At 37.9% G+C, this 9553-nt stretch overlaps 1 long non-coding RNA gene across 2 annotated transcripts; it reads right to left on the reverse strand.

The window, feature by feature from the left end:
• Window positions 1-1711: 1711 nt before the first annotated feature.
• Window positions 1712-9062, reverse strand: LOC121352598. Of its 2 annotated transcripts, XR_005954959.1 has the most exons (4): window positions 8988-9062; window positions 5841-6027; window positions 5021-5213; window positions 1712-2057 (listed from the first exon to the last, which is right to left on the reverse strand). It is a non-coding gene; the product is annotated as an uncharacterized LOC121352598 (long non-coding RNA). The 2 variants fall into 2 exon arrangements; XR_005954960.1 differs by lacking the exon at window positions 5841-6027 and having other exon boundaries at window positions 8988-9059.
• Window positions 9063-9553: the final 491 nt, after the last annotated feature.

A 9553-nucleotide genomic window follows, 5' to 3' on the forward strand; every position in this document is an offset into this window, starting at 1 on the left:
GTTCAACCTTCTCAGCTAGCTAACCTAGTCTTTTACAATACCTATCTTAATTGGATCCAGTTGTGGCTTATTGAGGGCAGGCTTGTGCCTAATACTTGATAATTAGCACAGCTGTAACTCCTTAGGCGTGAGATTACCTTCACCACTCTCTCTATTCTCCTACATTCTATCTATCAGCACACTGGGATGCCAGAGCTGTGTCCAGATGTAGTGCTTGGCTGTGGAAGCAGCACCCTGGTGACCACAGGGGTGAGGCAGCCAAGCAGAGTGACTTGAGCCCAGCGCTGCACACACTCAGTGAGCAAGAGCCCCTCGCAGTGCTGTGATCCACCAGAGCCCGCGCTGGAAATAGGGCATGGAGAGCAAAGCTGAAGCAGATAACAGCTGGAAAACCTAACCCAGTAGCCTGTCCTTCCTGTTTCAAAGGAGAATCCCAGATTTAATGTGTCACAAAAGTTTTGTCAAAAAAGTTAGCAGGTATTGCAGGATTTTATAAAGAAAGTATTATTATCTTTCCGGGGCTAGGCTGTCCAAAGTTGCTCTGTGGGTCATTAATTCAGTGGAAGAACTCAGAAAATGCAGAAATATGATCATACCAGCACTGAGAATTTACAGAAATTTCACTGAGTTTTTTTAAAGCAAAGCTTTACAGCCATGAGTTCATTCACAGTCAAGGGTATTCAGAAAAATTAAGGTCTTTGCAAGGTGAGGCCTTTTCTGTCACAGACCATCCCAATCCTTCTGGACTGAGGTCTTGCTCCCACTTGCACAAAGATGCTCTGGCTGCTGCACTAGCTCACCCAAAGTTTCTATATGCTTCCACCACACTTTCAAGTTGAAGTTTAATGTCAACTTGAAATGAAAACACAGATTTGACAGAAAACAGATTAGGTCACTGCACCAAGTGAAGCCAGTTAAGCTTTCTACCAGGTATTTTCTACAAATTCTGGAGCCTGTTTTCTGTTACACACATAAGCACAGAAACTTCACAACTCTGTCTGGAGAACATTTAGTTCTTTTATGAGATTCTGGTTTTCCATTTAGTTAATCCAGCTTCATCTATCCTTTTTTACTGCTGTAGTCTGAGACATTGCAAATACCTGAGAAGATGGGGCTAGCAAAGGCAGTATCATCTTTAGCAATGGAATAGTAGACATAAGTTTCTGTAATTTTCTTTTTCTTTTCCAGTGAGTAAATGTTTGTGATTCTCTGCTTTTCAGTGAGGATTTCTTTTGCCTTTCATTTTAGAAATGTTCCCTTACTTCATTTTAAATCATATTCACAGCCCTGAAAGCTTCAGTTAAATAGTTGTGCTCATCTGAAGCATTCTCTTTGATCAATGACAATGATGAAATTACAGAAAACCCTTTGCAAATTGTCATTGCATGTGAAATCATTATTTCTACAATATTAATGCAGAGCAGCAGATCCCCTCACTTCCATCCCCTGCTCAGCAATATTGTTCCTAAGATAAAAGGTGTGAAGCATTTGTTTTACCATTCTTTTGAGTTACATTAAGAGGAGGTAATAAAAAAATAAATGTCATTTTCATGATCTTGTTCTACATTCCAAGAAAGAAACCTAGAAAATTCCTCAGCCTAGGCTATATACAAATAAATAATATACACAAGATATATGAGAAACACCAGAAACAAGCCAGAGCTGCATTATCTCAGAACATTTTTATTAACATAATGTACAAACACTGCTCTTTCCCATCATGATCTCACATCATTCCAGTATTATAAAGCAACACATAAAAATGACTATCAGAAGGAAACATTGCGGTAAATAAAACCTTTTTGGAATGACATCCTACCTACTCTACCAGCCTTCTTTCTCCAGGTTTGGTGTGCTATGTGTGGCATGTAAGCAGAGGAATCTCTTTTTTCAGTGCTGTTCTGGGAGGGGTGTCAGGAGGTGATAAATCTGTGCAGGGTCAGAGCAGGAGGCAGATCTCTGGTACACATCAAGGTAGGGAGAGGGTGCACAGCTGGTTCTGGGAGTCAGCATCTTCCTCCTCCAGACAGTGCCACATCTCTGTGACACTGCAGCTCCTGGAGTGGGTCAACAAGGAGAGAAAAGACATCACTCATTTTTTTGATGGTGTCTTTTCATCATCCCTCAGGGCTGCTATGCTTTCCCTCAAGAATGTGCACAGACAGAAGGGATGACTAGCACCATGTGGATGCCACCTTAGCCCATCCTTGTTCTTGCTGAGGAGGGCACCCCTTGGAACAAAACCCACTGCACATGAAAGGACTCCAAGGTTTGAGCATGGTAACTACACGTGACGTCTGGGTGAAGACTTTGATTACATGGGCACAACAAGGATCAACAGATACTGACATCACCTCTGCTCAAAATGAAGTAATTGCTTGGTCCAATTATTGCTGAGGCTTAGAAGAAAGACTTTTCATTATGCATTTAATCCATTTCATCCATTGTATGCATTCACAGGCAGGTAAAACAACAAAATTAGTTAACCAAACATCAGAAGGACTCAGTTTTTCCCCAAGAGAAATAGTCATCACTCATACAAATGTTACAGTCAAGGAGACTATGATTTGGTTTCAAAAGTGGTCTTGAGCTATGAGCAAACTGTTTCAATTAAATTTTCCAAGCAGATGATAAAGCTAAAGCAAAACATATAAGGTTATGTGATACATACAACACAATATAAAGCTGTGGCACTGCAGAAGAAACATTTATAAATGTTTTCTGAAATATTTTATATGAGCTGATGTTACACTAAGGATTAAACAAATCCTTAAGATTTCACCATAGAAAAGTTTATGGAGTCATCTGACTGAGAAGCTGTGCAAGAGCAAGTAATGGTCACCAACTGGGAAACAGAGGTAGATAATTAACGAAAATAATTCCTTGAGTTTTATGTCATCATTCATTAGAAATTAAGTCTACTTAAGATGACTAAACCAGAAAATACTTTTTTACTCTCAGCAGTAGAGTGTCCTGTAAATTGTAATGATACTATAGCCTGGTTTTGAGTAGTTTTGAGCTGAATTTTTTTCTTGCGCAAGAAATCCCCAAACCTTTCAATAGAGAATGTAGAGGAGAGGGTTGTTCAGCCAAATATGGTGCACAAACACTAAGAGAAGATTTTGTAATGTGGAAAAGAAGGTGTAACTACCAGGTCAGCAAGAAGATAATATAAAGATTATATTATCTTTATATTGTTTAGCCAGAGACTCACCATAAAAGGAATTGATCTAGCAAGTATCTAATACAGATCCAGATTTGATTCCAGTTCAGCAAAGCATCAAATTAATTCTTATATTTAAACACATGCTTTAAGACTTTGCTGGGCTTTGGCATTTTTCCCCAAGAGAAATAGATAGTCATCACTCATACAAATGTTACAGTCAAGGAGACTATGATTTGGTTTCAAAAGTGGTCTTGAGCTATGAGCAAACTGTTTCAATTAAATTTTCCAAGCAGATGATAAAGCTAAAGCAAAACATATAAGGTTATGTGATACATACAACACAATATAAAGCTGTGGCACTGCAGAAGAAACATTTATAAATGTTTTCTGAAATATTTTATATGAGCTGATGTTACACTAAGGATTAAACAAATCCTTAAGATTTCACCATAGAAAAGTTTATGGAGTCATCTGACTGAGAAGCTGTGCAAGAGCAAGTAATGGTCACCAACTGGGAAACAGAGGTAGATAATTAACGAAAATAATTCCTTGAGTTTTATGTCATCATTCATTAGAAATTAAGTCTACTTAAGATGACTAAACCAGAAAATACTTTTTTACTCTCAGCAGTAGAGTGTCCTGTAAATTGTAATGATACTATAGCCTGGTTTTGAGTAGTTTTGAGCTGAATTTTTTTCTTGCGCAAGAAATCCCCAAACCTTTCAATAGAGAATGTAGAGGAGAGGGTTGTTCAGCCAAATATGGTGCACAAACACTAAGAGAAGATTTTGTAATGTGGAAAAGAAGGTGTAACTACCAGGTCAGCAAGAAGATAATATAAAGATTATATTATCTTTATATTGTTTAGCCAGAGACTCACCATAAAAGGAATTGATCTAGCAAGTATCTAATACAGATCCAGATTTGATTCCAGTTCAGCAAAGCATCAAATTAATTCTTATATTTAAACACATGCTTTAAGACTTTGCTGGGCTTTGGCTATTTGGATTCATATTTTGTCCTGCCACATCTAGTTTTGCAAATGTGCTGACACCTATGCCACATCTTTTCCAAACTAAGCCAAAGATAGGTTTGAAATAAGCAGATTTGGTTTTATGTTTAGTAGCCACAGAGGTAGCTTTGTAGTCAGCTCTATGTTTGGATGTAAGTATCATCAATAGGCAGAAAAAAAAGAGGGAGGATGAAGATATTTTGCAAGAGGAATCATTAAGACACATGACTATTTTTGGAAACAGACATAACATTACTCTACTCTGTTCCATTCGGCCCTGAAGCAGAGATAATTCTTAAAATTTGCTGGGTCTAAGTATACCTATTTATTATACTGCTCTATAATTCATCAAAAATCATTATAGAAAAGATTTCCAATACTTGATGTGAATTGTCTCATATAAAACATCTGGTTAGTTCTGTTTGTAATAAACAAAAATCTCCATCTTCAAATAACCCTGGTTTGTTTTGTGTCAGTTGCTTATGCCTTGTATGTACCCTGAGCAGTTCCTGAAAGTAAAACCGTAAAACCTCTCCTTAATTTCTGTATCACCTGCCTAGTTTTCGCAGCAAGATTTCTGTTATAATCCACTTTCAATCCAACCACCAAACTAACCTCCTTACAGCTAACCTTTACCTCTGGTCTAGCCCTCTTTTACAAGACAACATGCAGTGGTATTCTTTTGGTTTACAGACATGCAGAGTTAAGTCTTCTGAGGCTTTCTGAAACAACTATTTGCATTAAAATACAGTAAAATGAAAAATTACAGAACTGGGACTAATAACATCATTTGGACCAGTTGTGCCACCGTGTGCTACCCAAAGGAATCAAGCATTCATTACCTTTAAACAAATTATTGAAGCTCAGTACATCCAGAAGTTATAAAAGAAATTAGAGTACTTGCTGTATATAAAGACTGCTGTAACCTTTATTTGACTGCAGCCAGTACATTTGATGACAGCATTCGGATTGCTTCTGAGTTTGAACAGAATCAACAGGAAAGGACTGTCGCCTGTAATGCTCTGAAGAACTCTTCTGAGGAGGGAAGAAATAACAAATAATTAAGAACTTGGAGATTTCAGCAGCCACAAGCAAAAGGACATGCTAAGGAGGTAATTTTGCCATAAAACAATCTGCCTGGAGTTGCTGCCAGTTTAACAGCTGTGACTGAGCATCTCTGCAGCAGAGATGCTTTGCATGGGGCACTGAATTCAACATCTGCATGTCTGCAGGAACATCCAGCCTCTGCAGCACAGGGAGCAGAGCCCAGTGCCCAGCAAAGCATGCTCTGGAGCAAGGCTACTGTCTTCTGCTAAAAACAAGGAACAGCTGAGGTGAAACCCCTTGCAACATCAGTGAAGAAGACACAATGTTCCAGAAAGAGGGTAGCAACCAAACAGAGTTAGAGCAGTGAGAGTTTGGTCCCCTACTCATCATGAGGGAGAGCTTTCCTCCCCTCTTTCCTCACTTGGTTTGCTTTAATCTCTGTCATCACAACTGTACAGTGAAGGCTCAACCTTTTAACAGCAGTCATTACCTAGGAGCTGCTCTCTTCCTCACACAGGATTTCAAAATGAGGCTATGTAAGGCCTGGCAAAGCCTGGCTCCCAACAGGAGTGAAAAAAATTCAGAAAACATTCTGAAAAATTAAAATCCAATTACTTTCTCAGTATCTGAAGGCTTCTTTATTGTAGAGCTCCAGCGTATGACTCAGCAACACAAGCAGATAATAGGGATCAATCATCACTGTAACCGAAGTGTTGAGGCAAGGTATTTGAAGCATCTTCCTGAGTCATACAGATGAGGACCAATCCTACTTTATTCTCAAAGTGCCATCACGGGCTGCTCCCTAAAGAGTACAAAGCAAGCTGACGTCAGAAAAGCCTGATGACTGAAACTCCTTAAACGCCATTATTGTCTCAACAAATCTTTTGCTTTAATAAAAAATGTTGAACTTCGCATTCAGTAGTGTAAAAGTCAGCTTGAATACTGAATAAAAGTCAAACTTGTTGACGTGGTCATACTTCTAAATAGATGTAGGGATGTGTGTGTCTTGGAGAAAAAAAAAAAAAAACAGGGCACATGTCTCTGGAAGGGGTCCATGCCTTAGCAGAAATTGTCATGACACCTTTAGAGTTCAGACAGAAATTATAAGAATTCAAATTCAGTTAAAAGGTAAGTGTGCCAATACTCTTTCCAATCCAAATTTTTCCTGATCAAAATATGAAAATAATTTTTTAAGTATGAACTAAAATCTGTTAATTTTGATCACAGGGGTTTGAATGGCTTATCTTTTTTCCAGCAGATAATTTATTTTATAAATATGTCTTTTAGAAAACCAGTAACTTCATTATGATGCGGTTCATCTTGCAGGCTGACAGCTATAATGGACTCAAATATCATATTAGAAGGAAAACACTTGTGAACTCCTAGCTATAAGTAATTTCTCTGTATCTTCAAATTCTATTAGAGCAATGAAAAGGTTACTCTGTTTAGTCTGGAAATATTGCACCCAAAGGAGAAATTTAAGCAGGAAGAATAAAACCACTGGGGTACAGTGTTCTTTGCACAAAGTATTCTAAACAAAGTATTCTTAAAAGCAGGTGATATATTATGGTGAGCAGAACAGTATGCAATAGTAATGTGTCTTTATGACAAGTAAGTTTGTAGGGCAAAAATATCAATCAGACTGTGTGGGATGAAGTAAACACTGAGCAAAATGACTACAGGGACTTCTGCATTAATTTGATAAAGTAGGAAACTTCTGTTAAGTTACTCTCAAAAAGCAGCAGGAAAAGTGCCATTAAGCACCTGCTTTCTGTGTTGATCCTGAATGACGTGCAGAGGGCCAAAGCAGATGCATTAGTGCATCATATGCCAGGCAGTGGTAGAGCCTGTGTGAGCCTGCAGAGCAGCAGTTCCCATGGCCAAGCACTTTCCTCTCCTGTCAGGCTGCACAAGAAGGGCAGGTAAAGCAGGTGAGACATCTGCTGACACAGACACAGTGACATATAAAGCAAGATTAGCAGGTGTCTAAAGAAACCTCAGAGAAAATGGGGGGAAAAGAATTATTCTTCCTTCTATGGGAAGAACTTCCCTGCACAGATCAACTGGGAATGAACCAGTTGGCAGGCAGCAACAGGTCATCATATTTGCTTCTCTCCATAGGCAGAGATCAGACGCTCTCAGGGAGCAAATGAAAAGCAGTTTTATTCCACAGACTCTCAGTGGCACAGTCATACGAGAAATTTTTTTGTTAAACCAAGTTTCTTCACATTCAGTCATTGAGGCAGTAATGGCCAAACTCTGGTGAAGGTAGTTACTGAACTGTTAAAACATTTTGCTACCTGTATATTCCTACATCCAATATTATTTTAAGATAACACTTCTTGCTCTTAATTACTTAGATAGAATTCACTACTAATTTTTATATATTGAATAAATTTCAATATTTTTATATTACTACTCACTAATAAGAATGGGCTTTGAACCCATTCAAAGAAGTTGATCAGAATTAATCTTTAGAATAGCTAATTAAACTAAACCAAATCATTTTATGGGAGAATGTTCTTTGAATATGAAATAAGGTAAACTGAATTAATTTGGCTTTTGCATTAGAAATAGAATGTAGTAATTTCATTTCTCTATGGCATACATACATAGTGCAGTCAGATCCACTAAATATTCTCACTGTTACTTAGAACAGGAAAACTTTCCTAATTTGCCACTCAGTGCTAGGTCCAGAAAACCTACTCCCTGTGCCATCAATCACCAAAAAGCTGTGTAGTAGTGAGCAGTCAACACACAGGCAGTTTGATGATATATCACCTCTACTTTTTAAAAGGCAGTAAGTAGTACTAAAAAGTAAAAAGTTCTCTTTCCATTCACATGATTTGTCTAAAAAATATGAGAAGGGTCATATTGTGCAGCAAAATTATTGTACCTTGCAGCACTGAGCAATGGAAGGCATTTAAAAGAGTATATTCTCTCTTCCCTGAAATATATACCCTTTATTCTGACCTTTAAACTGAAGAAATGGGAATATTTATTAGAGACTGTAATTTACATCTTTTCAGGGTATCACAAGAGTGCTGTCTGCACCCTTATTTGTGATTAGGCTGAGTTTCATCATCCCTCTTTTTCCTGGTTGTGGTGATAGGGGCAGGTGCAGTCACATTCAGAGCCCTTACTCCTGTGGTCAGTGAGGTAACTAATTTCTTTTGTAGTGGCTCAGGTGCTTTTCCTGAGCCTTTGATACTGAATGCAAATTGAATCCTTCAGAAACTGCCTTTCTCTGCTGTAGAGGCTTAGATTTTTTGTGACTACACAAGGCACCAAATACTGCCTGCACACAGTTATTCTGTAAGATAACTCAAAATTTAAGCCTTACTTACTTTGATAAGCACTAGCCCACTAATTCCATTCAATCTAACTACTTAGATTACTTAAATTTAAAACCATGACTAATTTTTGCTATCTATATGTCAGCCATTATGGCTGATTCCTTGTCTAATTATAGAGAGAAACCTTACCTCACCCCACACAGTACTTAGAAATTGCAAAATTCATACTTGTGACTACTAATAGTTGAAAAATTGAAACCATATATCCAACTGACTTTTTTGTTAAGCTGGGCCAAGCTATTTGTAGTGAATACAAATAATGAGGTTGGTGTTTTCCCTTTTCTTATTGATTTATTATATAAGTGGGCCCTTATAAGAAGATAAGCTATCATCCTTTGAGTGTCAGAAATAAAACAGTAAATAGTCAAATGACATACTGTCTCTCCTCATCAATTCTCTGACTCACCTGCATCCATGCTCAGATCAAATAGAACTCCAATTTGTATTCTAAATTTTGTATCCAGTGGGACTGTGCTCACAGAATGGCCACTTGACCTTTCCATTGTGAATGTCAGAGCAAACCATATCTCTTAAAGGTAAAAATATCCAGGAGCTCTGCTAGACCACTGAGCATTCATAGTAGTACACATAAACCTCAGACTGTTTCTGAGGTTTAATAAGCCTTAGAGACTTATTTAAAATACCATGGCAGAAAGAAACCATTATGGACTTTAGAAGGCTCTTATGAATGTATGGGATCGCAACTAATATTTTTTAAAATTTTTGTTTGTTTGCTTGTTGTTTATTTTTAGTGTTTTGAGTCTAAGGTTAATTATAGTAACCCTTTCTGCAATATGGAGACTGAACAAGTCCTCCAGTGGTGATGATGCCTGCAGGCAGGGATATCCAGATCTTCACCCCTGCCTAGATGTAATAGTGAATAAATCTAGTGGAAAGGTGCTCATTCTCTTGGGGCACAGTTTAACAAGTTCTTCATATCAACAAATTCATCCAAACCTCCACCTGCCACAT

Source organism: Pyrgilauda ruficollis, unplaced genomic scaffold (genome assembly GCF_017590135.1).
Source record: "Pyrgilauda ruficollis isolate IOZ18807 unplaced genomic scaffold, ASM1759013v1 scaffold19, whole genome shotgun sequence".
Classification (NCBI taxonomy): Eukaryota; Metazoa; Chordata; class Aves; order Passeriformes; family Passeridae; genus Pyrgilauda; species Pyrgilauda ruficollis.